Below are 7,696 nucleotides of genomic sequence, written 5' to 3'. Positions count from 1 at the left end.
CAGAGAGAAATATTGAAGTGAGAGAAACACATCTCAACTGGTTGCTTCCTGCATGAGCCCTAACCAGGCTCTTCCCCAGCCTGGGCCCTGGTCAGGGCACATGCAGGAAGCAACCAATTGATGTGTTTCTCTCACATCGATATTTCTCTCTTCCACTCTCTCTAAAAATCAATGGAAAAATATCATTGGGTGAGGATTTTTCAAAAAAAAATGAACATATGTATTTCTAGTAGTTAAAATAAATAAGCTTCAACATTCTGGAATTTGTTAGCCTGGCATTTTAAAGTTTGGGAGTATAATCTCAAACTATCACTGTTTTTGATATTTTTATTGTTTTTGTGAATAAAAAAACTAATCGGTTGACATTTTTAAAATTTAAAATGGAAGAATGAAAAGGGGAAAAAAGTTTCCAAGTTATAGACCAAAGCATTCAAAAGGGGTTCTTAAGTGAAGCTAATTCTCACCTTCATGTAATATGTTCTCTTTTCCTCCAAAAAATACAGTGTTGGCTCGCGAGTCTTAGTGGGGAAAAGGCCAGGAAGCTAGAGAGCTTGAGAAGCAAGAAAGACTGCAGCTTCCCTTCTAAAGTATGAGCCTTCCTGCTGCAACGAGGCAGGACAGACGTTCGTTCGTAATGGTGCCTAGGAATTTGTTTCATGTGAACGGTAGAGCAAAAGCTAATTATATTGTTATACCCAGACATACAACAAAGGAGATCATGTTTCACCCTTCATGTTGAAAATATTCCCAGGGCATTTAGACTGATTCAGGGAGAGTATTGAGTCAATGCTCGCATTTTACTGTTGAGGAAGCAAAGATTTAAGGAGTTGGGTGTCTTGTCCAAGTTGTCACACACACACATGCCACACTGGATCCAAAACCCCCTTTCCCACCTCCCTTCCTGGGCCACTGTGTTACTAAAACAAGCTGTGTTCCTATGTAAGGTCGTCAGTAGCCAGTAAACAGGTGTCCGGAATAATTTCACCCGGGACATGTGCACGATGGACAAAACTGCGTTTCTGTGAAGGATCACGAATGTACAATCAACAGGTCATGGATGCCATTTACTGTTGACAGAAGGAGATGCGCTCTGATGGAAACCTGGGAAATAAAGGTGGAATTTTCCATCTAAATTGCCAGCAAAGCAGCTTTAGGAACAGCAGTACGTGCTGGAGGAAATCTGGATGGGACTGACCGCCAGATGACCCTAGGGCTGGCCTGGGGCCATCCAAGGCTCCGTAACTCCTCCCTATCCTTGCAACTTATATTCCGCCACAGCTCCCATAGCCCAAGCTGTTTCAAGGATGTAACCCGGAGAGAGTAAAGTGTGGAGACCATCTGGACTGAACCCAGGTAAGGCCTCCACATATATAGTATTTTTAAGGTTCTGGCAGGTGGGTGTGGAGACGTACTGGTCTTGCTGTCGCCTAAGACAAGCCTCATACTAAGTCCCCTTGCTTATTAGAACTGCCACCTACCAATCTGGAGTGGTCTGCCTCTTTCTTCAGTCACTTCACACCCTTTTTACAAAGCAACAGTATGATATGGTGTTTTAGGGTAAATTTAGTAAAATATCGGCAAAAAAGTTTTTTTCCAGATTTTTAAACCAAATGGTAAAAATTTGAAGGACAGGCTTACACACATACAGAATAGAGTCTCTGTGGTGTTTACCCAAGAAAGCAGAGCCACTTTTAAACCACTGGCGACAAAAAAGGAATTTCTATTCTTTTAAAGATCCTTAGAGAAGGGTTGTATTTGATGATTTGCTCCAATGTTCGACCACATATTAGGAACTTTTAAACCCAACATATCACATGGCAAGGTTTAAGCATGTGTGATGCATAAAATTGGGATACATAAGACTCATTCTTTCTATTATTCTTATGCTTTACTACCATTCCTTAGTCTCTTTTCATAACTTTTTCTGTTTTCTAGAAATATTATTTTTAGGACTATTTTTTTAGAGGAGCTTTGGTTTGTCAAAAAATTGAGAGGGTAGTCAGAGATTTCCCATATACCCGCTGCCGAGTCTTCCCACATTATCAACACCACTGATCAGAATGATACCTCTTCTCTTTTTTTTTTTAAACCAAGGGTGAACTAACATTGACACATCACAATTGCCCAAAGTTCATAGTGTACCTTAAGGTTCTCTCATTATACTGTACATTGCATGAGTATGGACAAATATTAAATTACATTCATCCATCATTCTAATGTCATACAGAATATTTTCACAACCCCAAAATCCTCTGTGCTCTGCTCCTTCATCCTCTGCCAGGCCCTACACCCACCCCAGTGCACGCTTCCTGACCCTTGGCAACCACTGGTCTTTTTATTGTCCCCATAGTTTTGCCTTTCTAGAATGTCATGTAGTTGGAGCCATACAGTGTATGCCTTTTCATATTGGCTTCTTTTACTTAGTAATATGCATTTAAGATTCATCCATGTAATTTTCAGTGCTTGATAGCGCACTTTTTTTCTTTTTCTTTTTCTCTTTTTTTAGCACTGAGTAACATTCCATTGTCTGGTAACATTCCATTCCATTGTCTGGATGTATCACAGTTTATTCATCTACCAGAGGACATCCGGACCTGCAGCCCAGGCGCGGCAAGGGGCGGGGTGCAGCCGGCTCACTGCCAGTGTGTGCACTCCTGCTTTAGGTGGAGATGGAAAGGTCTCTAGGATTCAGCCCCGTCTTCTTGCTCTTGCTTCTGCTTTGGGAACTGGCTGCTCCACTCTGTGCTATCTCTCTCAGCTATAAATTCACAGTCACTCCTAATGGACAGCCATGGTGTGAAATTCAAGGCCAAGTCAATGGAAACACATTCCTTCATTATACCTGTAGTAGGTCAAACCCATCAAAGTTCTGGAGATGAATGCCACACAGGCCTGGAATCAACAGAGAGACGCTCTGAAATACGTGATGGAAGCGCTCGAGAAGATCCTGCTGGACATTAAAGCAGAGAGGATTGCAACCAGCAACCCCCTCTCCCTACAGGGCAGCATGATGTGTAAGCAGGAGTCCAATGGATGCACCAGCGCATCCTGGGAGTTTGCGTTGGATGGACAGATAGCTCTTCACTTTGACTCAAAGAATGGAAACTGGACAGTGTTGCATGGTGAAGGCAGACTGTTAAAACATTGGCGAGTGACAGAGCTATGGCCGATCTCCTTGTTAGGACCTCAACTGGAGGCTGGGGCAGCATGATGTGTAAGCAGGAGTCCAATGGATGCACCAGCGCATCCTGGGAGTTTGCGTTGGATGGACAGATAGCTCTTCACTTTGACTCAAAGAATGGAAACTGGACAGTGTTGCATGGTGAAGGCAGACTGTTAAAACATTGGCGAGTGACAGAGCTATGACCGATCTCCTTGTTAGGACCTCAACTGGAGGCTATAGGAAGTGGCTTAAACAAGTTTTGTGTCCCCAGGATGAAGTTCTGAGCACAAAAGCTGCATCAGCCACTGCCACAGCCACAGCCCTGTCCAAGGCCACAGCCCTGTCCCCGGCCACAGCCAGCAAGCACATCACTTCCCTCCTCCCTGTGATCCTCACCTGCTGGGCCATCGCTGGCATTGTAGGCTGGAGCCTTTCAGTAACAGGCTGCCAATGCTGCCAAGAAGGCCCTGAGAGAGTGGACTACCTCAGCGACTCTGCCTTTGCGTGGCTGCCTCTGGGTGACCTGCTGCTCATTTTTGAACACCCGGAGTTCAAACCTTCTGACCAGAGACCGGGTCAGATCAGGATGAGACAGTAGATGCAGCACCTCATGTCCATTATTGCATTTGCTGATGATCCTCTTCGGGGCTTTTTAAACATATCATGTCACGTTCTCTGGTGCTAAGAGATGTAATTCCTACATTTAAACATGAATAGCTTCAATAAGAAATCTCAACAGAGAGAACCTTTTCCATCTTCTTTGTGGAAGATCAGATACATCACGGCATCATGACTTTTCATGTAAATAATATTGCCAAAAAGTGCCAGACCGCAGGGCTTCTTTCTGTGTCCTCAAAATCAGTCATGTATTTTAAAAGAACAAAGTCGGATTTATGACTATTCCCGTTAATAGCTTATAATAGTGTGATGAAATTTAAATGAACATCTTTATATTCTAAAAAACTTTTTAAAAATTAAATCAATAGAAACATATTAAAAGGTCAGTTTTATCTGTTAACCTCATTTTTTTTCCTTTGCTGCTGATTATCTTCACATGGCCAGTAATCAGTGATTGTTCGCTCAAATTTAAGAATGAAAAACTGATTAGACCAAGTACTTTGTATGGGTTCCTTCTGTTGTCTATGAACCTGTGCTTTTCTCATAGTGGTTTCCCCTGAATGAGGGGCTGATTGGAATCTCCCTTCCTCTCCTTTTTATTTCCCTTTGAGTCAGCCTTGTTGACGGATGAGCTTTGAGGTCAGAGGCAGAGCACTGCCTAGGGAATTAGGAGTTCTCTCAGTTCTAGAATGAGGACTGCTGGGATATCCACACCCACACAAGACCTGTAGCTTTTTCTAAGCAGCTCTTTATAGTTTGTTTAGAAAAGGTTAAGTGTGTTTTATGATGGGGAGAGGTAAGCACTGTGTGTGTGTGTGTGGTGGCGGCGGGGGTGGAAGGCGTGTTTGCTCATGTGTTCACTCTATAGAGAGACTCCTTTTTTAAATTTTTACATTACAGTTGACATACGATATTAGTTTCAGGTGCACAAAATAGTGGTTAGACATTTATGTAATTTACAAAGTAATCCCCTGATCAGTCTAGTACCACCAGGCACCATCCATAGTTATTACAATATTCCCTGTGCTGTGCTTTACATTCGTGTGTTTATTCTGTAGCTACCAGTTTGTACTGCTTATCCCGTCACCTTTTTCACGAAGCCTCTAACCCCCTCCATTCTGGCAACCATCAGTTGTTCTCTGTATCTGCTACTCTGTTTCTGGGTTTTTTGGTTCATTTGTTTTGTTCTTTAGATTCCACGCGTAAGTGAAACCGTATGGTATTTGTATTTCTCTATAGAGAGACTCCTATTTTATTTTGCTTCTTTCACACCTATCCTCCGTTACTGAGCTTAGTGGGCTCCAGGGTTCTCCTGGGGAGTTTAGCTTTCACCTGCATCTTGGTTTCCTCCTGGTCTTCTTTCTCATGGACAGATTTCCATGTACAATGCGTCCTCACTCAATGTCGCCAGTAGGTTCTATGAGTTCAGTGAAATGACATGTAATGAAGCCAATTGTCCCCTAGGCTCACTGAGGTAAACAAGTTGAGTTCCTACAGCATCTCTTTCACATTATAACGAAACAGTGTTGAACAAAATGACATTTTAAAAAACGTGCTGTCCTTTCAGACTTCCAGAAAATGGTTAGTTTCTAGTTCCCAAATGACCACCTCCCAGTCTCTCCACTCTTACAAGTGTATTCATTTCTATATTCCTTTATCGTTTCAGGATTGAGGAGGAAAGTCAGGCAAGGCACATGTGTAGAGGTTTGCACTAAAACCAAGGAGCTCCCTTAAACCACAGGTTTCACTGCCCGTCTCAGGCCAGCTTGTGGGCCTCAGGCTGCCACCAGTGCTTCGCTGTTTGCCCACCTGGCGCCAGTGTTCGCACAGGCAGGGTTTCTTCATGGCAGCGGTTGTGGAGTCAGAGTCTTGGGTTTCAGACGTGGCTCTGGGCCTGTCTGGGGCATCGCTTTAGGAGAGTTACTTAAAATTTGTGCCCCAGCCAGGACCCAATCAAGATGATTACTGGTGTCTACCTCATGGAGTAATCTGAGAATGACTTCATGCATTTCCAGGGCCATAGCATTTCTAAAACTGTCTTCTCACTTTAAAATAACCTCTGAAAAAAATAATAACCCTCTTGGTCACAAAAACCATAAGCAGACACAGAAGGATGCCAACAGGCAGAGGTAAACTGAGTGCATTCCCATGTTGCATCACCTCGTCATTCCCACTGGCAAGTGCTTCCTGACAACATGCAGAATGCTGGGCTTAGGGGCCACGAGGGAAGACAGCAAGATAATTTTCTAAATCCTGCCCCTTGCCATAACTTGTCCGCAGTGTTGATTTCATTTTTCACAGTTCTCTGACTAAATGAGAACCTGGTGAGTCACGGCATAATTAAATTACCCCGAAACAGCAGGGTGCACCCTGGCTTCTCTCAAATAGGCCAGACATGTTTTCTCTTTATTTGGTTGATGGAGGAAAGGTGACACTTAAGGGGAAATATTTTTCTTCCTACATTTTTAAATATACAAAAAGTATATAGGGAGAAATAAAGGTCTTCCATCACAAACATCAACATTTATCATTTTAAACTTTTACAGACCGTTAACCAAAGAAAAGGTACAACAACCTCTAGACGTTCCTTTCTGTGTTCCCAGCATTTGGGTGAACTAAATGGATCCTTTCCATCTAGGTCTGAGCTCTGTCCCTGGCAGACACCAGAGGACTGTTGAGGGCGGTCTTGGTCATTGTCCTTGCTGTTAGTCTCAGGAAATAAGTTGAAGAGCCAAAATGCATGGATTTCCTTACCATGTTATGAGAAGGCCAACAAAAATATGTATATGTAGAACTCTGGTATTTCAACACTTCTTCAGTAGTTACTACATTAGGAGAAAAGTCTATAATTCTATGACCGCTTACAAAAAGAGTTACTTTTTTAAAGCATTGTATAAGGCACAGGCCAGGTGCTGTGATGTTCTTTTCCTTCCACGTGTGCCTCCTTCATAACTGTTATGACCACAGCTCTGTGTTGGGTTCAGGTGGCAGGAACCATAGAAATGACCTATCCTGGGTTATGACTGATGGTGGACTCTGTAGTTGGAGTCCCTTCCCTCTAAAGACATTACCATACACCTTAACTTGACCTTCCCTGGGGTATTTCTGTCAGTCCCTATAGCCTTTACAGCACGCCCCTTACCCATTTGGTATTTCACTGTCCAGAAATGTCTATTCTGTCTGTACATGCAAATAGTAAATAACACTGTAACTGACAGTGATCCCGAAGAGACCCTGTTCTAATCCTGATTCTCCTAAAAATGTGTCTGCTGTTGGTTTTAATTTTTCAATTTTTGAAAACCTATCTTTAGTGCCAGTTATGTATAAAAATGTCTTCCCATTCTCCACTTTATAAGAGCCGTAGCCAGTAGCAACTTGTTAACTAGATTCTGAAAGCCACACTGACCATCACTGCTTTCTCACATGGCCTCTCTCTCTCTCTCTCTCTCTCTCTCGCTCTCTCTCTCTCTCTCTCTCTCTCACACACACACAAGATACTATTGAATTGACTTATAAAGTCACTTGTTTTCCTGGTAGATTGCATTTATCAAAACCATTTAAATTCATCATTGATTAATGAAAAGACAGGGCCAAACACTGGCACATTGGCAAGAAGAGAATGGAAATAGAAAATGAATCTCCTAGCAAAATGATTTTTAAAAGAAAGTGTTCTCCTTTAAAAACTTAGTTTCTCAAATTATTTGGTGCATGGTAAATGGGATTGTTTTTTTAATCTCTTTCTGTAAGTTCACTATTGGTGTATAAAAATGCCATAGATTTATTGGCATTAATTTTGCATCCTGCTACATTGCTGAATTCATTTATTAAGTCTAATAAATTTTTGATGGAATCTTTAGGGTTTTCTATGTACAGTATCATGTCATCTGTGAATTATGACAGTTTTACATCTTCTTT

General features: G+C 42.2%; 1 pseudogene; it reads left to right on the top strand.

Moving 5' to 3' along the window:
* Nucleotides 1-3,362: 3,362 nt before the first annotated feature.
* The window catches only part of LOC102761032, a 20,620-nt pseudogene continuing 16,286 nt past the window's right edge, over nucleotides 3,363-7,696 (top strand).

This window comes from Myotis davidii, unplaced genomic scaffold (genome assembly GCF_000327345.1).
Source record: "Myotis davidii unplaced genomic scaffold, ASM32734v1 scaffold159, whole genome shotgun sequence".
In the NCBI taxonomy this organism is placed as follows: Eukaryota; Metazoa; Chordata; class Mammalia; order Chiroptera; family Vespertilionidae; genus Myotis; species Myotis davidii.
The sequence above is the reverse complement of the archived record's forward strand: the minus strand, read 5'-3'. Positions and strand labels throughout refer to the sequence as shown.